General features: G+C 42.1%; 1 protein-coding gene across 1 annotated transcript in view; it reads right to left on the reverse strand.

Moving 5' to 3' along the window:
- npffr1l2 (neuropeptide FF receptor 1 like 2) overlaps positions 1-24,454 on the reverse strand; it is a 47,796-nt gene extending 23,342 nt beyond the window's left edge. The window contains exon 1 of the mRNA XM_027168737.2: positions 24,185-24,454. The gene's annotated coding sequence lies outside the window, so the exon portion shown is untranslated. The remainder of the gene's footprint in view (positions 1-24,184) is intronic.
- Between the last annotated feature and the right edge of the window lie 336 nt (positions 24,455-24,790).

Below are 24,790 nucleotides of genomic sequence, written 5' to 3' on the forward strand. Positions count from 1 at the left end.
GTTCAGTGTACAGGAGTTACATATACTCCGGGATATTAGTTTATTTAGAGTCGGACAGACTGTCAGGCATGACTGAAAGTGAGTAACTTTAGTAACTTGTGGATCAGCGCTGACTCAAGTTGCGAACTGTTTAGAACAAATCAGTCCGATTTGGTGAACCGGTTCATCCAGTTCACTAAAAAGAACTGGTTCAAAAGAACGATTCGTTCACGAACTGGCCGTCACTAGTGTTCCGTGAAGGCAGCGAAGTTTAGCAGGATAAGCGAAGCCTCTGAAAATATCACGGGCGGACAGCGTTCTCCAAACATCGTCGGACTCCCGACTTTTCCTCAGCACCTCAGCAGATACATCCTGAAAGAAACGCAGCTGCGACCCTTCATGGTTGATGTTGCGTTTTTTCCGCGCTGCTTGCAGTATTATCTCCTTATCCGCGTAACGTAAGAAGCGAACCAGAACACTTCGTGGAGCGCGGTTTGCTCCCGAGGCAGAGCCGAGAGATCTATGAGCTCTTTCGATTTCAAAATGTGGATCGGCTGTGAGGTCTAGCCACTTCGGCATCATCCTGGTAAGAAACTGTGCGATATCTTCAGATCCCTCGGCCTTCTCAGGGAGGCCGACGACTCTCAAGTTTAAACGCCTGCCTCGGTTCTCCAGGTCGTCTACTTTAGCTCGGAGTAATGCTAATTCTTTGTCTTGAGATGTGATTTTTCTCTCATGTGTTAGCATACTCTTCTCGCTTCAAGCCTCGGTTAAACGCGACTCGTTTGACGCCACCCTGCCGGATAAAGTTAGAAAGGGCTTCCTGTATTGAGGTAACTGAGGTAGAAATATTGTCCAAAACGGTTGTCAATTGTACTTATTCTACCTTCAATATTGCCCGAACTGGTTCCCAAAGAGCGGATTTCGACCAACATGGCATCCATTGGGTCTGACGAGGCCTCCTCCGGCTCAGCTTGTTTTTTCAACACTTCTGGAGGGCCGGGAGGACATGAAAAGTGGAAAATCACACGTTTCTTCGTTCTTCGACATTAATGTTCGATGCTTGAACAACACACTTCGAGCATAAAATGGATTAACCAAAGATATATAAAAAAGAAAAGGGAACCAGCTCAGAACTACCAAATTAAGTGGACATCTTCAGCGAGGTCGCACTAGCGCCCGGGGTCGTATTTTTTTAATTGATTTCCAGAATTCAATCATTTAACAATAGGTTTTCCCAGAAGGTCTTACATTCAAACGATTTCTGCACTATATTATGACATAGTTACAGGCCACAGAATACCGCCATAAAAGACAGAAATTAGTGAGAATTTTCACCTGTACAGTATCTAAAGTTATGAATGTTTAACGAATGGGAAGATCGAACGAATGTTAAAAGAAGCTACGCATGCTAACGATCCCTTATGTTTTGACGAAGCTTTATTTGAGTTCGCTGTCATTTCCTTCCTGGGATTCAAAAGATCAAAAACAAAAGGTGGCTGATTGGTTTATAGAATGTGAGATGATGTGTAACAATAAAATGAGACTCTTGACTGGCGCTGGAGCAATGCTCTTGAATTTTATGTCCTAATTACACCGACTGCCAGAGTTTCTACATATTTAAAACTACCGAGTTCAAAAGAGTGAAGAGATTCTTAAGTTGCGCCAAATTCTAATTAAGACAACATTCACAGACTCACGTTTTCACACATAATCAAGTCTTTATATCTACTGTCGTTCTTCATAACATGAAATCTGTGACTACTGGGCGGAAAGAAAAGAAAGACAAAGAGTTAAATATGTAATATTAATGTCTGCTCACATAAACCATTCCCTTTGACGTAGTCTTTTATGCAAAAGTTCTGAACAAGGACATTTTTTTTTGTTTCACAAGTTTAAAACTGATTTACATTTAAAAATGTTACTGAACTTTAGAGATTCTTCCTTTATCATTCGATGTTCCTTAAAGGTGAGGTCTCCGATTTTTGAAAGCCGATGTCGACATATAAAATCACCAAAACAAACACGCCCCTAACCCAAATGGGTCCCACCCCTGTATCGATAGCTCCGCCCACACATACATACGTAACCCAGGTGACTAACGGAAAGAAACGTGTCTTTATCATAGCTGAAGCGAAGAACAATACGATTGTAGATAAACAAACAAGCAAAAATGACACACAAGCATAATGATGTAAAGGACAAAGGCATATATTAGTTCTGTGTAACAAAGCAAAACCAACGTTACTCACCTATCGAGAAGGAAAAAAGCGCCTCGGCGTCTTAAGTAAAGTCGGCCACATATTCACAGGTCGGAGTTTCCCGAGTCGATAGCTCCTGAGCTAAACGCTGTTACTACACAAAACGCGGTTGTAGCTGCCTCTCTACATTACTACGATAGAAAAGAGGTGTTATTTGTGTAGTAACAGCGTTTAGCTCAGGAGTTATTGACTCGGGAAACTCCGACCTGTGAATATGTGGCCGACTTCCTGCTCCTTCAGTTCTCTCCAGCGCTGGAAAGCTGATCCTATATTAACACGTCCTACTTCTTGTCCTTATCGTAAGTCTTTCTTCTCTTTCTTTCTTTGTTTTTATCCTCCATGTCGATGTTAAAACCGCTTTCTGCTAATGTCACACATGTGCACCGAACACTCTCTCCGCCCATATCGACAAGCCCCGCCCCTTTCTGCTCATTGGCTACACGTTTGTTTTGTTTTTTGTTTTGATTTTTGTTTATTGTTCGGCCCGACTCGGTTTTCTGAAGCATTTCTCAAAAATCAGAGACCCCGCCTTTAAAGGTACAGTACAAGGTATGCAGCGTTCAGTAGAAAAACACTATTTTTATAGACTGGATATGCAAAGAAGAATCTCCAAAGCTTCAAATTAACCTAAAGAAATGACCCTGAATATCTAGCATGTGATTTCAATTAATGCTGAATTTTGTTTGTGGTTTAAACATCATAATTAAGTATTTAATGTCACATGCAAAGTAGGATAAGAAAATAATATTCAAGTGAGGGCTTTTTCTTTCTTTTTTGTTATCGTTTATTCTCCGTAGCCACAGAGTTTGGATCTAACAGAGATGTCCAGATGTTCTCATAAAATTAATTTTATTGATTGTAACATTACTTACTGACTAAATACAGTAAGCTAGGACAAACAACTGTCTCAGATTTGTCTCAGATAATTGGCTGTGGCATCATTAAGGGATCCAACTTGCTCTCAGCATGATAGAGCGTATGTTTTTCTGTCTCCTTAGGAAGCCAATACAGAGGAATATTGACCATTTTAATGGTACCCCATCTCCCAAAGCTTACCATCTCTGTGGATGACGTGCCCAAAGGATAGCTTTTTCGTGGCTTAGTGGTTAGCACATTCGCCTCACACTTCCAGGGTTGGGGGATCGATTCCCGCCTCCGCCTTGTGTGTGTGGAGTTTGCATGTTCTCCCCGTGCCTCGGGGGTTTCCTCCGGGAACTCCGGTTTCCTCCCCCGGTCCAAAGACATGCATAGTAGGTTGATTGGCATCTCTGGAAAATTGTCCGTAGTGTGTGAGTGTGTGTGTGAATGAGAGTGTGTGTGTGCCCTGTGATGGGTTGGCACTCCGTCCAGGGTGTATCCTGCCTCGATGAACGATGACGCCTGAGATAGGCACAGGCTCCCCGTGACCCGAGAAGTTCGGATAAGCGGTAGAAAATGAGTGAGTGTGCTTGAATGTACCCTGTACTCTGCCCCTGAATGTAACATATGGCCCCTTAATGGCCCCTGTTACAGAAAAATCCTAGAACCGCCACTGCTTTTATTTCATAAACATCAATGTTCTTTAAACAAAACAGACTCTGTTCAGTTCATATTCGATTTCCTTAATATTCATTAATACACCAATAATATAATGTGCAGTTTTCACAGTTAAAGTCTTTTCAGTTATTTAGCAGATTAACCTTCTGTATATTCATCTGAATACTTTTCTCTACAGATGCTCTTCTGATCGCCGGCCGTGAAATCGAATCGAGGCCTTTTTTTTAAAAATTATTATTATCATTATAAAAAAGCCCCAGCCGAGCTTTATTCATTTCCATTTCTTTATCATCGCACCGGGTGTTCCATCTGACACGAGACATCTGACTGCACTTAAGGTCATCAAATGATTGTGTTGTTGTTTTCTCGCTCGCTTCGATAGCAGACTTTATATAAAGAAATTTCTGTTTTTAAAACATAACATTTTTTTGTGGTGTGTGTGATTTATTCCTCTAAATATCTGTATTCGGAACATAAGATGCATTTAAGATGTGTTGCTCATGGAGAAGTGCTTGTCTTTTTTGTTAGAGCTACTTGTCTGTTTTAAAATGAATAGCGAGCTGGAGAAAAATCGATCTTGTGCAGATGCACCAGCATCCACCGGCTGCATATCCCTCTTCATAACCCCAAGCAGATTTATGCCTCTTTTCCACCGGAAAGAACCAAGTGCTGGTTCAGAGCTAGCGCTGGTGCTGGTTCAAAGTTGGTTCCACTGGCGAACCTTCTAAGAACCGGTTTGCCTTTCCACCGGCTAGAGAGCATCACAGCGCCGAGTGTGACGTCACCGTATACGTGTCACGTGTCCCAGCGACGTTAGCGCAGCAGCGGCAAACACAAATACAACAACAATGGCGGATGTTGCTTTACGGTTAATGCTCATGGCTTTGCGAACCTACAGTGGCATCCAAACGCGGCGAATAAAACGTGTACGTGCGGCTCCGTGTAATCTGTATAAACGGAGGTTGTAATCGATAAAGTACATAACGTTATTTTATCGTTAACACAGAAAAAATATTTAGCCTTAGCATGTAGCTACCTACTATCATGTGTGCTGATGATGTATCATATCCCGGTAAAGTAAAAGTGTATTAAACATTAGTATACTTAAGGTACATTATCAAATGCGCTAACAGTAGCCCCGCCCACAGCTCCTGACGCAAGCGGTTCTTAAGTCTAGACCAGCAACGTTTTGGTGCTACTTAAGAACCACTTTTCCTGGTTCGGAGACGGTGCTTTGGCGGTCGAAACAGAAAGAACTGGTTCTAAATTAGGCTCTGGCTCCCGAACCAGCACTCGAACTAAAAGGGGCATTAGAGTGACTTCTTTAGCAGATGGTGTGTTAAGTGACGCCGACCGACCCGACCACACGGTGAACGGCTCCAGGGTCGATTAATTACCATATACCGATATTTATAGTGATGTTATTTGTTATAGTGAAAGAAACAGAACCCTCTCACCTCACTTAACCAGGAACATGCTAAAGAAATCTTTTTTTTTTTTCATAATTTCTTCACACGCTAATTCTCACCCACACTCTATTATACAGTATATATAATATTTATGTGTATATTGACATGCTTGCTATGAGGATGTGCAAAGCCAGCTAAGCCTCATCTTTTCAATCTGTTGCTCATGCATATCCCATGATTGTCCAGGACCACTATGATTAGCAGTGGAGAAGGTCTATGCTCCTCCCACCCAGAGAGCACAGCTGGTTTTGCTGTCTTGGCTCCCAGCCATGGACACCTACGGCATCATCGACAATCCGGTCAACCTCGCGTGACGATATCGTTTTTTTCTGACAAACTTTTTTTTTGGCAAAACTAAAAACTAGACAAGATTGTACACATAAGGTTTTGTTTTGTTATGCATGATTTCAAGACAAAGTACACGGTGTCTCTGTAACGCACCTTCTGAAGAGTAAAAGGTCTCCAGAGCTCGGCGCTACATCGACTAATCAATAGCAATAACGACACCGTCGATACCCGAAGGCACGATTTCCGAAGGGTTCTGGCAGTCTGGCACCGTTATTATTTATAAAATACTGAAAGATGCCCAGCTTTGTGAAAGGATATCCTTGAGTGCCAGGTTTCTATACAATATAGTCTGCGATGGAATATGGTCTTGAATTTAAATCAGACAGACAATCTATTTTCTAGGATAAAGTGAGGTTTGCTGTTGGCAAATGTGTAATGAAATACTGAACGGCACAGAACTGGCCTTGTAGAACTACCATGCTCATATGAAGCAATAACCCGATGGTGTAGAGCATGATATTTACCATCCGATATTTTTAGCGTCAAAAGTCCAGGCAGCGACGGGGGCCGAGTGTCCGTCAGATGAGTTAGAAAACCAACTCTGGGATGAACATGTTGTTAAATAACGAGTGGTTTGAGGAAGTAGACATGCGTGCCTTAACCACATCGATGTTGATTGATCATTTATGCCAGAAACATGCTTTCTGAAGTAAACAGACAACTCAACATACTGTGAAATAATCGAATTGGTCAGTAATTGATGGACGGTGGGCTCTGATTTATTCATCCATTCATTCATTTTCTACCGCTTTTATCTGAACTTCTCGGGTCACGGGGAGACTGTGCCTATCTCAGGCGTCATCGGGCATCGAGGCAGAATACACCCTCTCATTCACACACACACTCACACACTACGGACAATTTTCCAGAGATGCCAATCAACCTACCATGCATGTCTTTGGACCGGGGGAGGAAACCGGAGTACCCGGAGGAAACCCCCGAGGTACGGGTAGAACATGCAATTTCCACACACACAAGGCGGAGGCGAGAATCGAACTCCCAACCCTGGAGGTGTGAGGCGAACGTGCTAACCCCTAAGCCACCGTACCCCCCACTACATGTACCATCTTATGAACATTGCTGGAAAAACTTCATTCCAATATAACATGGGATTGGATGTTTTTCCAGTAATACAGTGATCGCTCCCTTGCCTGACTTCAGAAAATCTGAGGTCAAATCTGAAGCTGCTAAGGACTCCAGACACCATTAATATAATCATCCGCTCTCAGACTTTCAAGAGGAAACACCACACCCCAGCTGAAGCTGTTCTGAAAGCAAAATCTGCTCTCAGGCTCAGAAATCCACAGGAATCCTATCATCATTTCTATATACGAAGGTTGTAATGTGGTGTACTATGGAGCGATGTACAAAAGTAGGCTCTCGACAGGTTGGGAAATTAAGGTACGTCCCACAGAAGCTGTCTGCAGAAGCTTTAATGCAACATCCAACATTAGACTGCTGAAAAAGCCTGGATTATGCGGACAGGCTATTCAGTAAGCCACTAAATCACTGTTAGATGCTGGCAAAGAGAAGAGAAGCATGATTGAGGTGTCGGAGAAATGTAATGATAGCACCTGAAGAGGAAAAAAAGAAAAGTGGGGTTCACCTGGTACATTAAACACAACTGGTGATACTGTATGCTCTCTAAAGATGTTATGGGGCTATCAACAAAACATCAGTGAATGAGGATGGCCATCATATGACCCCAATGAAACATTCATTCATTCATTCATTCACTTCCTACCGCTTATCCGAACTTCTCGGGTCACCTGTGCCTATCTCAGGCTTCATCGGGCATCGAGGCAGGATACACCCTGGACGGAGTGCCAACCCATCACAGGGCACACACACACTCTCATTCACACACACACTCACACACTACAAACAATTTTACAGAGATGCCAATCAACCTACCATGCATGTCTTTGGACCGGGGGAGGAAACCGGAGTACCCGGAGGAAACCCCCGAGGCACGGGGAGAACATGCAAACTCCACACACACAAGGCGGAGGCAGGAATCGAACCCCCAACCCTGGAGGTGTGAGGTGAATGTGCTAACCACTAAGACACCGTGGCCCCACATTTTACATGAGTTAAATAAATTAAATAAAATGGTAATATAGGAGTAATTTACAGATGTGTATATACTATGAATATAATATACAGATGGCTATTACTATAAACATAATATACACAATAGTAAACTGTTACTATAAACAGAAATCAGGTGGATTTAGACGACCGTGTAATTAAATCGAGAGTATTGTTTATCTGCAACGTACACAGTTCACATTCAGACATGAAATTGTGTGCCAGTAATTAGTGAAAGCTGCATAAATATATCAAATGATTATTACACGGAGGTGTGAACTTTCTATTAAATCCACTCGCGCTTCATGTTTGAGGACTTCGAGGACGTTCACAGGCAGAACAGGCGTTTCGTGGAAGTTTCTGTAGTACTACTCCTGTAATCTGAGCACCTTTTCATATGCTAATGTACGTCTGATTGGCCGAGATGGATCTGACACACGCTTTGTTCCCATAGCGCAGGAAGATGATTAGAAAATGAGTCTTATTTTCCCTTATTGTAGACAAGTACACTGTTTAGCAAGCAGGTTGAAATAAACTACAACTTAATTTGCAAAATAAAGGTAAACATTTCAGAAATATCCGTAATTATGCTTTCAAAGCTACAGATGGGTTTCCTTTAGATATTCTCTGATCATTTGGTGGGAAATACATAAATTTTACATTATTATACTGTAAAGTAAAGAGATCTGGGCTTAAAAGTGTCACTCGAGTTCTCTCTCGTAGGAGGAGATGAGAGAGAGAGAGATAGGATAGAGAGATATGGTTCAATATAAGAGATAGTCATGATATAGAAAATCAAAAAAAAAAAGATCTAGATATGAAGCTGATATCTAACAGATCTCGTCATTTCTCTCTAGATATCGTAATATATATCTCTCATATCGATCTCAGTCTCTTTAATTTCTCTCTCTTCCTCACTCTCTCTCTCCCTATCTGTCTCTCTCCCTCTCTTCCTTTCTCTCTTCCTCACTCTCTCCTCTCTCTCTCTCTCTCTCTCTCTCTCTCTCTCTCTCTCTCTCTCTCTCTTCCTTTCTCTCTCTTCCTCACTCTCTCTCTCCCTATCTGTCTCTCTCCCTCTCTCTCCCTCTCTCCCTCTGTCTCTGTCTCTCTCTCCCTCTCTCTCTCTCTCCCTCTCTGTCTCTCTCCCTTTCTCTCTGTCTCTTTTCCCTCTGTCTGACTGTCTGTCTGTCTCTCTTTCTCTCTCTCTCTCTCTCTCTCTCTCTCTCTCCTCCTTGCTCTCTCTCTCTCCCTGTCTCTCTCTCTCCCTCTCTCCCTCTCTTCCTTTCTCTCTCTTCCTCACTCACTCTCTCTCTCTCTCCCTTTCTCGCTCTTTCTCTTTTCCCTCTGTCTGTCTGTCTGTCTGTCTGTCTGTCTGTCTGTCTGTCTCTCTCTCTCTCTCTCTCTCTCTCTCTCTCTCTCTCTCTCTCTCTCTCTCTCTAACATTATTAAACCGTAAATGAGATCCGTGCTGAAAAGAAATGTTTGAAGTTAATTCAATTAAAAAATAAATAGATAAATAAATAAATAGAATAAATTAAATGACAGAAACAGACATTTTTTGCATGTTCGGTTTTAGCAGACAACTTTTCCATCATCACATAATAATAACATTAATAATTACAGTATAATAATACTTTGTTTTTCCAATCTTATCTGAGCAGCTGCTGAATAATCCACACTGCAATACTGATTATAGATCAGAAACAACCTGCCCATAAATATTCATCCCACACATCTAGTATACCTGGCGGGTGAAGCGTCGCTCTCTAATTCCCATCATGTTCGGGGTTTCTAATGACTACGAATATAAAAAGTGTAAAGGGGAAGAAAAAAACAGCAGTATCTCTTGTTTTAAAAAGAATTTAAAAAGAATTGCACTAACCTTAAAAAACCTCAATCTTATTTCTCTCCTGAAGCTGAAAATGCGCTGCGGTTCGGTCTTTCCGAAGCTTTCGATCATTTCTCATAAACAATCGATATTTATATAATCGATATCTCGTTCATCTCAAAAGTTATAGCTCCTTTTAAAACTTTCCAGATCTGTCTATAAAAGTTTTCCTTCGACGTCAGATATTAATATAGGAGACGGAAGGGTTCGGGGGGGGACGCTATGACTTTTATCCGACGCGACGTTTCCTGAGAACTTATAATACGCTAATTGTACAGCACGGAACACTTAATTATACCTGACTATAATTATACTTATCGCCTTAAACCGGATCATGTTCACTGTAATATATATACATCCTAATTCGGTTTAAAATCTTCATTCTTTCTCCAGTTCGAGTTTAATTACTGAGGACTAATGTACAAGGATGCGAGGTTAATTACAGGCTGAGAGACCTGATCATGAAATGTCATGCCTCCGACTGTGGTTGTCCCAGGGGGTGGCGTATCAGGTGTCAGCATCACTAGCTGACTTTTACACTGGCACCTGTTCTTCATTTCCCTTACAGCAGACTCTAAATCCCACATCTTCAGTACTTTCACATTTCTTATAGGTCATTGAAATTTAGCTTTTTTTTTCTATCACTTGTTTCTATGCCTGCTGTGTTCCGTTATTTGTCCGGCTCCATGTGTCTATACGTGGTAGGAGAAAAGACTCCACTTTGTGCAGCAATCGCATCTTTAGATGACTGAAGACTTCTCATGGATGTAAAATACTCAAGACATCCACGAACCAACTGTGGGTGGATATACATGCTAGTCAGGGTGGTGTTGTGTCTGGAGCCTCTCCTGGAAAACACAGTGGGAATAGACCCAGAATGGTGGATCGAGACCCTATCTTATAGACACTGTGTGCAAAGTTGGAATACTTTCTGGAGTGGTTGCCACTGGTGGAGAGGCTATACCAGGAGCACCATGCATACGGAGGGAATAAACCTCAGGAGCACCATACATATGGAGGGAATAAACCTCATGAGCACAATGCATACGGAGGGAATAAACCTCATGAGCACAATGCATATGGAGGGAATAAACCTCATGAGCATAATGCATAAGGAGGGAATAAACCTCAGGAGCACCATGCATACATAGGGAATAAACCTCATGAGCATAATGCATACGGAGGGAATAAATCTCAGGAGCATCATGCATACATAGGGAATAAACCTCATGAGCATAATGCATACGGAGGGAATAAATCTCAGGAGCATCATGCATACATAGGGAATAAACCTCAGGAGCACCATGCATAAGGAGGGAATAAACCTCAGGAGCACCATGCATACGGAGGGAATAAACCTTATCACAGGAGCAATAGGAATAACCAGACACATTGAGCTTGAACTTGGACACAGCTGTGAGTGGCTTCGATTTTTTTCATTTGGATGTTTATTGAAAACACAAATGTGAAAGCTGCAAGCTGAAAAGCTCCAGTGGGTGAATGAAGAGGGAGACAAATAACAGAAGCACAAACATTTATTGGAATTTGTGTCACTCCCCCCCCCCTCTTTCCCCCTCCCCCCTCTCTCCCTCTCTCTCTCCCCTCTCTCCCCCCCCCCTCTTCCCCTATAATAAGTGCCACCTGGATTTTTCATATATCAAACTTTGTTCATCAATATTTGTAGTTGTTTAACTACACACACGACACTGCGCTTATTTTAAAAAAAGTCATCTAATTCTTTTGAAGCCTCCTTCAGATTTAATCTGATTTTGATGGCCAATTATTTTTTTGAGGGGAAAAAGATCACTACTGCCCCTTTTCCACCGGAAAGAACCAGGCGCTGGTTCAGAGCTAGAGCTGGTGCTGGTTCAAAGTTGGTTCCACTGGCGAACCTTCTAAGAACCGGTTTGCCTTTCCACCGGCTAGAGAGCATCACAGCGCCTAATGTGTGACGTCACTGTATACGTGTCACGTGTCCCAGCAACGTTAGCGCAGCAGCGACAAACACAAACACAAAAACAATGGCGGATGTTGCTTTACTGTTAATGCTCATGGCTTTGTGAACCTACATCGGCATCCAAACGCGCCGAATAAAACGTGTACGTGCGGCTCCGTGTAATCTGTATAAACGGAGGTTGTGATCGATAAAGTACATAACGTTATTTTATCGTTAACACAAAAAAAAAGTTAGCCTTAGCATGTAGCTACCTACTATCATGTGTGCTGATAATGTATCATATCACGGTAAAGTAAAAGTGTATTAAACATCAGTATACCTACGGTACATTATCAAAGGCGCTAAGAGTAACCCCGCCCCCAGGCGCTAACAGTAGCCCCGCCCCCAGGCGCTAACAGTAGCCCCGCCCCCAGCTCCTGACACAAGCGGTTCTTAAGTCTAGACCAGCAACGTTTTGGTGCTACTTAAGAACCACTTTTCCTGGTTCGGAGCCAGTGCTTTGGCGGTCGAAACAGAAAGAACTGGTTGTAAATAAGGCTCCGAACCTGCAATCGAACTGCCTCGAGTCGTGGCCTAATGGTTAGAGAGTCTGACTCGTAACCTAAGGTTGTGGGTTCGAGTCTCGGGCTGGCCACGACTGAGGTGCCCTTGAGCAAGGCACCGAACCCCCCCAACTGCTCCCTGGGCGCTGCAGCATAAATGGCTGCCCACTGCTCCGGGTGTGTGTTCATGGTGTGTGTGTGTGTGTGTGTGTGTGTGTGTGTGTGTGTGCGCGCACTTTGGATGGGTTAAATGCAGAGAACGAATTCTGAGTACGGGTCACCGTACTTAGCCGTACGTCACATCACTATCACTATAGTACTGTAAATCTACAAAAAGGTAAAATAATAAAGCATTTCTAAATAATTCAAACTAACCTTTAGGAAAGAGCAAAACAAGAAATGCCAAAATGTGGAATTCAGTTTACATGAGATTTTAAATTATACACAATATTTCAGGTGAATGTTCTGAAATGTCAAGTGAATTTAGAATATTCAAGCAAACGAAAGAACGCCGTGTTCGTGGCTGTTCACACCGGCACAACTGACGTTGCCTTGGAGCCGAAGGAAAAGTTAAAAATATATATTTCAAACACATGGTGTTCAATTTCGAGATGGACACGTTAGAAAGGTTCTGTGGTGGTTCTCAGCAGGTGCCTCAGAGTACAAGTTTATTAATAAATGGAAAAACTTCAGACAATGATCAATATTTCAATTCCAATACCAAGCTATAGACAGTTCAGTTTGGTTCACTTTAGTGCACAAAGTATAGACAGTGACACAAACATTCATCCATTCATTTATTCATTCATTCATCTTCTACCGCTTATCCGAACTTCTCGGGTCACGGGGAGCCTGTGCCTATCTCAGGCGTCATCGGGCATCGAGGCAGGATACACCCTGGACGGAGTGCCAACCCATCACAGGGCACACACACTCTCATTCACTCACATTCTCACACTAGAGCCCTGCGTGGGAATGTTTTTATAAACCCGTACCCGCCCGCTCCCGCAGGACCGCCCGCAAGCTGCGTGTTCCACTCCCGCAAGTGCTTTATTGGAGAATGAAAGCTTGCTTTGACCCCTGAGAACTGTGCAGGTATGTCACCTCGGGCCAGACGTGCCAGATTTATGTCTGTTGTAAATTAACACTTTTGCACATTTATTGCAACTTACGAAGTTTAACTCTTTCCAATTTATTTCAGTGACAAGTGAGAATTGTGTCCAGATGTCTGACTTGCCTTGCATTGCTTTTGTCAAGTAAGCAGCCTTTAATCTTCTTCTCAACGTCATGTGTTGACTCCATTGTTATTATTAGGCTACACGCCAAATCCCACCTGGTCCCGCGGATCTCACGCTAAATTTTCTGACCGCCCAGTCCCGCCCGGGGCAAAGGTGAAACCGCCCGCTCCCACGAGATTTGCGTTGAGTCCCGCAGGAGCCCAATCCCAATGCAGCCCTCTAACTCACACACTACGGACAATTTCCAGAGATGCCAATCAACCTACCATGCATGTCTTTGGACCGGGGGAGGAAACCGGAGTACCCGGAGGAAACCCCCGAGGCACGGGGAGAACATGCAAACTCCACACACACAAGGCGGAGGTGGGAATCGAACCCCCAACCCTGGAGGTGTGAGGCGAACGTGCTAACCACTAAGCCACCGTACCCCCCTGACACAAACATAAGGGGTATAATTTAGATTAAACCCTAAAAAAAAGGCCTTGAATTTCTCTATTTGAAGGTGAAGCTTCTATACCCACGATGAACATTTCTAACTTTCGTCAAAGATTCTTTAATATTCTCCTTCTGAACATTTTTATTTCCCAATTTGCTCACCTTTGAATTCACAACCACCTACAAAACTCCCCATCGTATGACTAATACTAACCTGGCAATGTGAAGGCTATCACTTGGTTCCTGTGAGAGATCAGAAATAGCCAGCCAACTGCACTGATTGGCTGGTGGTGCTGTGATTGACTGGGGAGAGAAATGTGGGGGAAATTGGATACCTCTCCAAATAACATAGGCGATTTTGCCGTCTTGGCTGTTAGCCACGGAGAGCTGTGACATCATCAGACATCCTGTACGTCTGAAGGTAAATCATTTGTTTCACTTGGATCTTGTCTCTTGTTGGTGTGGAGTGAGCTCTACTGATGTCGCATGCGAGTGGACACCATTTACATTTACACCATGTGGCAGACGCCCAGAGCGGCTTACATTTATTTATACTCATTTTATCCAACTGAGCAGAAGACGATTAAGTGAAAATAGCTGACTTGTGGTTCGAACCCACCAGCTTTTAATCAGTGGTCCAACACCTTAAACACTAAGCTAGGGCATCGCACAAGCATTTTAGCCCCGAAAAGAGAGAGCAGTAGCCCAAAAGTGGACAATAGCACACGAGTAAGTGCAATTAAGTACAATTTGGAAAAAATTGCTACGATAGATATAGAGAGAAGAGCAGAGAGAGAGGGATGAGAGAGAGAGAGAAGAGAGCGGGAGGAGGGATAGGATTGAGGGGAAAAAGAGATGGAGGGGAGGGAGAGAGGAGAGAGAAGAGGGAGAGAGAGTAGAAAGAAAAAGGGAGGGAGAGAGAGAAGAGGGAGAGAGAGAGAAAAAAGAGGAGAGAGAGAGCGAGAGAGGGAGGGAGAGAGATAGAAAGAGGAGAAGATAGAGAGAGGAGAGAGAGAGAAGAGAGAGGCGAGAAAAAAGAGAGGGAGGAGAGGAGAGGGAGAGAGATAGAGAGGAGAGAGAGGAGAGGAGGATAGAGAGAGAGAGAGAAGGAAGAAGGAGAGAGGAGAGATGGAGAAGGAGAAGAGAGAAGAGGAGAGCGTTTCTGCGAGAGAGTCGAACGATAGAGGAGAGCTAGAGCTATAGAGAGCCTCTGAGATAGCGACTACCAACGGCTCTCGTTACGATCCCGCGGGATCTCTCTCTCTTTCTTCTTTCTATCTATCTCCCTCCCCCCCCACCCCCCCACTCTCTCTCTCTCTCTCTCTCTCTCTCACCCTCTCTCTCTCTGTCTTTCTCTCTCTGTGCGTCTCTCTGTCGGTCTTCCCCCCTCTTTCTTTCTCTCTCTCTCTCTTTCTTTCTCTCTCTTTCTATCTCTCTTTTTACTGCTTTATACATCATCCAACATCAAACTAAGAATATTCTCCACTTACGCAGCATGTTTTGCACAGTAGTTGTGTCACACCCATTCATAGAAAATGGTCACCTGTCGCTCGTCAGTGTGAACAACACCTCGACATTATGTGGAAAAGAAAACTGTTTTCAAACTGCTTTCAGCTCGTTCTGAAAAGAACCTAAGAGTATTAGGCAAATCTGTACATCATAAATTCTGCACATGGCTGACCGACATCTTAGCTGGCTATTTCAAGGCATTTTATACCAGGTGAGTTGCAAGACATAGAAATAAATAAATAAATAAATAAATAAATAAATAAATAAATAAATAAATAAATAAACCAAGGTCATCGAAGTTCACAGGAATTGTTTTGAGAGTGAATAAATGCTCTGTATTTAACTATTCATGAATTCATGCATATAAATTACAAGAGCTAAGAGAATTAATTTTGAAGCCATGTTTAAATCCCAGGCGGTCTATAGAGTACTTTATTATAAGCCAAAGGGAATATTTGTCTATACACCTGATCAGCTGACTATGGAATTCCCTTGCTATTATTTCTATCGCTTATCCGAACTTCTCGGGTCACGGGGAGCCCGGAGGAAACCCCCGAGGCACAGGGAGAACATGCAAACTCCACACACACAAGGTGGAGACGGGAATCGAACCCCCGACATGGAGGCGTGTGGCGAACATGCTATTGTGTGTTGGAAAATTGTTAAAAATCTGGTATACATTTTATCACATTACAGAATTGTTGGTAAGAATTTTCAGTAGGTAAAAATGTTTATGTTTATGTTCTGTAAAGCTGCTTTGAGACAAAGCCCATTGTAAAAAGCACTATACAAATAAACTTGAATTGAATTGAAAAAAAAAGTAAAAATGTTTGATCAATACTTAATTATCTACGAGATAATTCAGGGTCTTTAAAGTAGCATTCTCTAATGCAAAGATAAATAGGCAAGAAACCGTAGGAGCAAGAAACTGCAAAGAAACTGTATTTTATCTATTGTCTTAAGCCTTATCTTTTTTGTTTCTAAATTTTTGTCATCATTCTGCTTGCTTACATGGTTTTGTTTCTCAAACTTCTTTTTTTCAATAATTTCCCTACCGGATGTGGAAGGTTTTAAATGTAAAGGTCCCAATGTGAATATTCCTTATGCTCAGGCACATTCAAACCTTTTATATATTTAAAAAAAAAAAGTTCAAAATTGGATATAATTCAGCTGCATGCTTTTCACATCGCAATAACGTTCACATTCATACTAAGGGCCTTTTTACACCCGGTCACTTTGTGTGTTGTCTCTGATCCGATAGCTGTCTGATCTGTTAAAACTGTCCCATTTACATCAGGCCACATAAACGCGTCTCGGCGAATCGGATATCGATCCCATCTTTCTGCTCCCGCCCAAAATGCTAATATATTTGACCTCATTTCCGGGGTAATTGTAACAGAACACACTTTGGTGTACGCGGTTTTCAGAACGCGATCGAAAAGAAGACATAAAAACTGGTTACGACGTTTATGCTACAAAAAACAGTGTTTACTGTTTGCTGCGTTTTCGCTGGCGGCAGCAGCGCGTTTTAAGCCCAGACGAGACGCTTGGGTGAAAGATCACCTGCGAGTGACGTAGCTCCGTTTGGGAGGAGTATAGCGCTGACGTATGTGGCTCGAACAACCACATTCATTTACACCTGTCCAGTTTCATCTGAAACGCGTCCCAGACCACCTCCTGAAGGGGTTTGTACCATCGGGGTTATATCCGTCTCCAAAACGTTTCGGAGGATATTTAGGCCTGGTCTTTTTACCGTCGGGTAGATATCGGATCACAGAAAACACAGGAAGTGACCAGGGGTAAAAAGCCCCTTTGTTACTGACCAACTCCTCATATTACACATTTGTTTCCTTTTACCTGTCAAACTTTTATTGTTAAGGTTACATTTAAAACCCCTTTATGCCTTGGCCCCCTTTTGCAGGTTTTTCGCCTACATGACCTACCCAACAAAAAGTGGTACAGCTCCCACATACTTTGACACACAGGGGTGAGCCTGGTCTCATTGGAAAGAAGAGATTCAGATTGATTCTAGTCCTTACTGGCACAAAGTTACAGAAGCTAGAATGGAAGGTTTTCATTTCCACCTGGGTTGTTTACCTGATAAACTGATTAATCTTATTTTTCTGGAACATGTTAGGGACCAAATAACAACTGAGGGTCATAGCCACATGTCTTGGCTTTCACCAAAAAAATTTTCAAGTCAAAAGACGAAAATTTGGCTTCAATAAAAATACTTTTCTACGGCCCTGGTCGTCTGGTCCAGCGTTTTTGTGTACTTGTTTACTGTATAACTTTGAATTAAAAGGCTGCATGCTCAGTTTAAAAGGCCTAAAACAAGCAGAGACTCTCTGTCTATCACTCTGGTGTGAAAACAGGCCTGTAACCTGACACTCTGAGCTGTGAGAGGGACAAAAAGTCAGGGATTACGCAAGAATTCTTCTGCGCAGCTTGTTCACGCAGATCCTGGGAGCAGAGAGGGGGGTTGCAGCATATTGTTGGAATCGTCTGCTTATTGGCTAAAGAGCTGTAGAGGTCCCGGCCCATTTCATTGCTATTGGAAGGAGTAATTGTCAGTCAAAGGCGGGTTCCCAAAAATGATGTCATGACATCATTGGCTTCCCAGCCGTCTATCTCTGCAATACAAGCACCGATTGGCTCAAGTGAGGGCTTGTTTGATTCGTTAGGTCCTGGGCTATAAATATGACGTAAATTTATAATTTTTGAATACCCCAATGAGAAGTTAGAGCGGCAAAACGAGATGATGGCGCACTTCTGTTTCCAGTTTTCGGAACACAAACGGAATATTTGCGGCGCGACCAAAGCGTTTAGGATTAAAAGGCTTACAGATTTCGGTTCCTTGTACCTGTGTGGATTTTTGTGGATTATTTGTTTTGGAATATATTACCCCAGTGAAGAAAGGGACGCGTCTAAAGGTAAGGGAAAAACGGGTCTAGCGCCACCTAGGTCAGTTTTGTCAAATTTTTTTCTAATAGTATGAAGGCTGTGAATCATATTATGCTTTGTGTGTGGGCTTAAAAAAATATTGAGAGTATAAACTTTACTAGGTAAATAGGTTTTTTTCGTGTTTTTAGAGGATTTGATGCTTTAAAGATGAAATGAAGCTTGTTTCTGGGTCATCCCCTAGTGGTCACTTTGACTTCAACCCGTAAGAGGTTTTGATTATCACTCTGAAATGTTTATTATATAAAGGACACAATATCGTTCTTCCATACTCCCATAGCTACATGACACGCTGTCTAAATCGAATTATCATATCGATTTAATGGGTCTATATGATTGTTTTTTTTTCTTTGTCCATATGCTGGTCCATTTCTTTTTTTTTTTTAATAACTACTTTAAAAATCCTGCTGTTCTCGTGTACCCATACCGTATCAAGCACTAATACTGCTTGTAGCAAGAAACACACCTAAGGATATAATACTAATTCTTAAAACTAGCAAGTAAAAGGTGTACAGTTAAAGTTATTGGTGTACAGTATCTTAATCTAGCCCCTAAATACACCACTAGGTGTTGCTTAAAGGTTTGAGGCAAACACTATTAGCAAGCCAAGACACCTGAGGGCAAGATACCCAATCAGATAAGTAAATCATATAGTCTGACTTTTCACAGTAACAAATAGAGAAGCTATTCTGAACAGAACTACAATATATTTTTAATATATTACAAAATATTCCATCAATTCATGGAAACTAACACTCTAGAGCAGACCTGGGCAAACTACAGCCTGCGGGCCACATCCGAAAATTCGCCCACTGAAAATTTTTGGCTGAAATACCTAAATCACCGAAACACAATTGTAATGACGCAATTAAAAAGTGCAGCCAGCACTGGAGTGGACTTATTCCAATATCTCAGAGAATCTCAGATAGCGATTCGCAAAACATGCAATGCTGAAATCTCAAGAGGGGGGTGTGGGGGTGTATCTGCAAGGAGTATCTCCACGTCGGGTTTAATTTATCACCTGAAATCCAAACATCCCGATTGCCATTCTAAATATGAGAAGAATGCGGCACAGAAAAGAAAAGTCAATCCGAGCACGCCCACTCCGTCTGTAGCGGTGATGGTGCCAAGGCAAAAGGCATAACACAAAAATGATGGAATTTATTGCCTTAGATCAGTGGTCGCCATCTACAAGGAATGCTTCAAAGATCAACCCGTCGATCGCGATCGACGGGTTGATCTTTGAAACATTCCTTGTAGATCCCGAAAAATAATAATTATTATAATATAATATTATTTATTACACGGCTCTTCTTAATGCTGTAGCTCAGTGGTCCCCAACCTTTTTTTCGCCGCAGACCGGTCATTGTTTGATCATTTTACCGCAGCCCGCTGGGGGTGGGTGGTGGCGGCTATGCAATTAAATTAAAATTAATAATTTTAATTTAATTGTATTTAAACATGCCTTTTTAACTCACTACAACGTTAAATCAATGAGAACCCTGAGCTTGTTTCTTTACAACGAGACGGTTCCATCTGGGGTAACAGGAGACAATGACACCCGACGTGTGTTGCTGATGTCCAGTTTATTCCGGTGTTTTGTTTCGGTTGCCGTCACTGCAGAAATCCCCGCTTCACACAGACAGCATGTCGGAAATGATGATAGGGACTTAAGTGCTGTGGTGACAATCTCAGGGTATTCCGCCATGACTTTAATCCAGAACACCGGCAGAGTTTCTAACTTTCTAACGACGTCTGTTTCGTGCTCGTTTTTGCTAATTTGTGGGTTAAATTTGAGCAAACACAATATACACGTACACCAAGCACTGTTAAACATGACAAAGTACCGGTGAACAGAGAGAAGAGCGATACACACCTTCTCTCTCCACCAAAGCTACAACACCACTGCCGCTCGCAGCCGCTCAGCACCAGACGTCACCTAAACCCGGCCCGATACCATGATATTTTGCGCATGCGCGGTATTGGTGCGGCTATAGGTGACGTCTCTCAGCTCCCGGTTGGATGTGCATCCCAGTATCCCAGAAATACACCACAGTAAATAAAATGGAAATAATTTAATGTTCCTTGGGTGGCCTGGTACCATTCGGTCCACGGACCGGTACCGGTCCGCGGCCCGGGGGTTGGGGACCACTGCAGAACGTTTAGCAGAATTAAGTTCAAGTAATCGTCGGTGTGGCTCTCTGACACGATTCAGGTTTCTCATGTGGCCCCTTGTAAAAATTAATTGCCCACCCCTTGCTCTAGTGTAAAGGAGTCTTATCAACAAAGAGCTCTTTTTTTTTTTTTTAAGATCGAGCATCCCTTCTCTGGAATTTAGAATTTAAGGAAGTCTTGTAATCCTGTTCAAGATAGATGTGATTTAACCCTGATATCGTTCAAGGACAGGCCTTGTTGGGTTTCCCTAAAATAAAACATAGTTTTATTCGAAATGAGAAATCTATTTATGCTATTCACTTAAGAACAATGAAAAACTTGCATGAGAACTAAAAACAGTTACTGTAAGACAAATATCACTTCAAGGCTACTACAGTATATGGGTTTCAAGGCTTACCGCAAATTTACATGATGTACTCCTAGAAACAGTTAAAGTACGGTACCAAGCGTGACACAAAAGTCAAATCCTTTGATCTTATCCACAAATGAGATGTTGCGAGTGGCTCAGACGGCACTGTTCAGTGCTGCTAATCAAGCAATATAGACTTGTATAACAACAACACAGGTATTCCAGGAAATGCATTCTGAAATGCTAATTACTGTGGTATGAGCTCATAGTTAAACACGTATCAACAATCTATCTAGATAAATGGTACAATTTCGACATGCCTTACATGCACATGTAATTATAACTCTTGTTAACCCTGTGGGAAATAATGGAATGGAAGTATCCAAGGAAGAGAACATTTAGGCTAGAAGACATGGTATTCCGCGAATGTCACTATTATTCATGCCACTGAATGCAGTTGTTCAGGTTTGGCTTTTGAAAATCACAGCTTCTCCTGGGTTTGTTCAACATGGTACTCATTTCATACACCTATTTCATAGTAGCTTAGCTGATCAGTTAAGAAATTAAAGGTGCGGTGCATGATGTTTGAAAGCCAATGTTGACATTTGAAATCACCAAAACAAACAAAATGGGTGTCACCCCTGTTTTGATAGCTCCGCCCCACACATATATACACAACCAGGCAACTATTATGGCGGAACCTGCTGGGGGCAGCTGGCCGAGGGGATATTTTTATCAATAAATGAACTCAATAAGTAATACTAATGTGTTTTTGTAGTACTGTGTGTTGTAGCATTAAAGGTTTAGCTCCGTTTCTTGCAGAAGACGACGTTCAACACCTAGGACCCGAGGCAGAGGTAACGGCAGGTATCCGCCTTGTCAATGTTTCAATCGCTTTCGGCTAATCTCACACATGCGCACTGAACGCTCTCTCCGCGGCATATCGACAAGACATGTCCCTTTCCGCTCATCGGCTACACGTTTGTTTCGTTTGTCAAAACAATGAATGCTAGTATCATGTAATGGAATTCACAAAACAACAACCAGAAATATCAGAACTTGAGATTAAGATTAAAAGGTCTTATTGATGTCAGACCAATTTATGGAAGAATGGAAGGTCCAACAATAATTACAATAAACATTTGATTGTATTACCCAATACAGCATTGTATGTTTTTAACTAGAACACATTTCTGCATCATGGACCCTATTAACATTTTAACCATGGGTACATTCGTACAAAGTTTTTACACGGTTTGAGGTGTATTTTGTTTTACGCTAGGTTTTAGCCAAGGTTGTGTAGACATTTATCAAGAAAGCTAAAATATATACTTACAAACTGGAGGTAGTGTGGTCAAATATAAGCAAACCGTTTCTCTAATCGATAATAAAAAGTGTATCGGCTCCAGGCTTTAGAGATCTGGCACGAAGCACAGTAGACTTTACATATCAGGGATCCCCTAGGACTATGAGTGAGAACCAGTCCAACGCTGAGAAAACAAGGAGGAACAGCGCAAACAAACTAATGCTTGTCAATACCAAACAGAAAGTGTATGTCCCAAATGTACTGTATACTGTTTGTAATTGGATTTTTTACTATTTGAACAAACAAGTAACAGTTGTGGGGGTCACGGGGCGATGGGTTGGCACTCCGTCCAGGGTGTATCCTGCCTCGATGACGCCTGAGATAGGCAAAGGCTCCCCGTGACCCGAGAAGTTCGGATAAGCGGTAGAAAATGAATGAATGAATGAAAGTAACAGTTGTTGATTAAACTGTTCAAAACATTGTGTACAGACACTCTTACTGTATATTAAATGCTTATAAATGGTTATGAATGCTTGACCCGATTCAAATCGGGAGTGAAGGGTTTATAATAGGATTATGTCATGTATATCTGTGCTACATAACTATTATTCATTCTAGGTAGATTAAAATGCTTTTTTTTGGTAACATTACCTCAGATTATTGTTTACAACTGTAGGCTGCTTTAAGAGTTGGTGTTGAGTAGAAGAAAATATGCTCTACTATGTAAAATAATAGTTAATAAATAGACTGAAACCACAAAGACAGCAACGTCTGTTTCTGTAGCCCAGTTATTTATTTTCCAACTTGGGATAAAAATAAATCATCCCAGCATGGAGGGTCGATATAGTCGACCCCAACTCACTGGTTAAAACCCATACTGTGTCAGTCAATATTGTGATTTCTAGAGTGTAGTGAATAGATTTTACAGAGTAATTAAATAAATAAAAATAACATCTAGTATAGATAAAGACAGCGAGAATTTGTAGACGCACACGTGCCTTTTGGTGTTCGCTCTATCTAATCATCCCTACGAGGTATACCTCAAGTATCATCCTTCATCCCATCATCCCTCATATGCCAATGAGGCAAAGTCACACTAGACACACTGTATTCCTCATAGCTTTGATATCTCTAAACAAAAATGGCAATCCGATCAAAATATATTATATGATGTTATCCGGATGTATCGAGGAACCAGAAATTTTTTCCACCTGAACAATTCATCCAGTTCTCTAGCTATAATTGTTGCTTATTATATAATAATAATAATAATAATAATAATAATATATGATACATTTTGTAATATTCCAATCATTCTTACAGCTGGTTGATTGCCATACAGTTGGTACCTCCCTCCCTCCCTCCCTCCCTCCCTCCCTCCCATTCCAACGTTGAATGGAATGGTCCGTCTCCATGAACAGCATTTTTAAGCGCCAAATGCTCAGTGTGCTGTGGTACCTGTTGTGTGTGAAGTTAGCATCGCTTGCTAATTTTCACACATTATAATTGTTTCTCTGTGCGAAAGTGGTTATATTTCACCTCGATTAAAAATCACGACACGTTCTTAAATCCGAAGTCAGAAAAGTTTATTTAGAGTGAGAGAAATTAAATTAGCATTTTGCTAACGTCTCTCTGTCTCTCTCTCTTGCTCTGTCTGTCTCTCTTCTCCCTCTCTTTCTCTCTCTCTCCTCTCTTTCTCTCTCACTCTGTCTGTCTCTCTCTCTCTTTTTCCCTCTCTCTCTCTGTCTGTCTCTCTTCTCTCTCTGTGTCTCTCTCTTTTTTCTCTCTCTCTCTCTTCTCTCTCCCTCTCTCCCTCCCTCTCTCTCTCTCCTCTCTCCCTCTCTCTGTCTGTCTGTCTCTCTTCTCTCTCCTTTTCTCTCTCTCCTTTTCTCTCTCTCTTCCTCTCTCTCTCTCTCTCTCTCTCTCTCTCTCTAGCTAACTAAAGAGATGAGTATTTGCTCAGGGTCTATAATGAGCCTTTACCCCAAATCTCCTCAGTTATTTCCTCATTCTTGTGTTAATAATGATGAGGATTATTATTCATATTTATCATGTTTACATTTGAGGTAAATTCCATGTTAGCTGTCACTCTGTAACACACAACATAAACGTTTCCTCATGTTAAGATGTTCCTACTTACCTTTAGTTAAAGCAAACACATGTAGAACTTTCCAGAGTTGCGGTGTCTTTGTTTTGTCGTCTTTTCGAGCAGAAACGTAGAAAATCAGTCATTTTTTTTTAGTCCTTGTGGCTCACGAGATCTCTATCGCTGGCTGCTTGTTGTGGATTTCATCTTCCTCAACGCGTCTCTATGACTGTGACTACGCATGATTCCTCAGGTCAGTCTTTAGATTCTCCTCTCTCCCTCTTTCTCTCTCTCTCTCTCTCTCTCTCTCTCTCTCTTCCCAGCTGTTTCTCTCTCTCTTCTCTCTCTTCTCTCTCTATCTCTCTCCCCCTCTTCTCTCTCTTTCTCCCTTCCCCTCATCTCTCTCTCTCTCTCTCCCTCTTCTCTCTCTCTCTCTCCCTCTTCTCTCTCTCTCTCTCTCTTCTATCTCTCCCTCTTCTCTCTCTCTCTCTCTCTCTCTCTCTCCTCCTCCTCCTCCTCCCCATCTCTCCGTCACACTACACACACAAACACACACACACACCACACTCACTTGCCTGACTGCAAACACACACATGCACAGTTACAATACCCATGAACAAAATGACCGTTTTTTGTTTTTTTTTAAATAATGATAGAAAA

The sequence above is a fragment of the Tachysurus fulvidraco genome, chromosome 9 (assembly GCF_022655615.1).
Source record: "Tachysurus fulvidraco isolate hzauxx_2018 chromosome 9, HZAU_PFXX_2.0, whole genome shotgun sequence".
Lineage (NCBI taxonomy): Eukaryota > Metazoa > Chordata > Actinopteri > Siluriformes > Bagridae > Tachysurus > Tachysurus fulvidraco.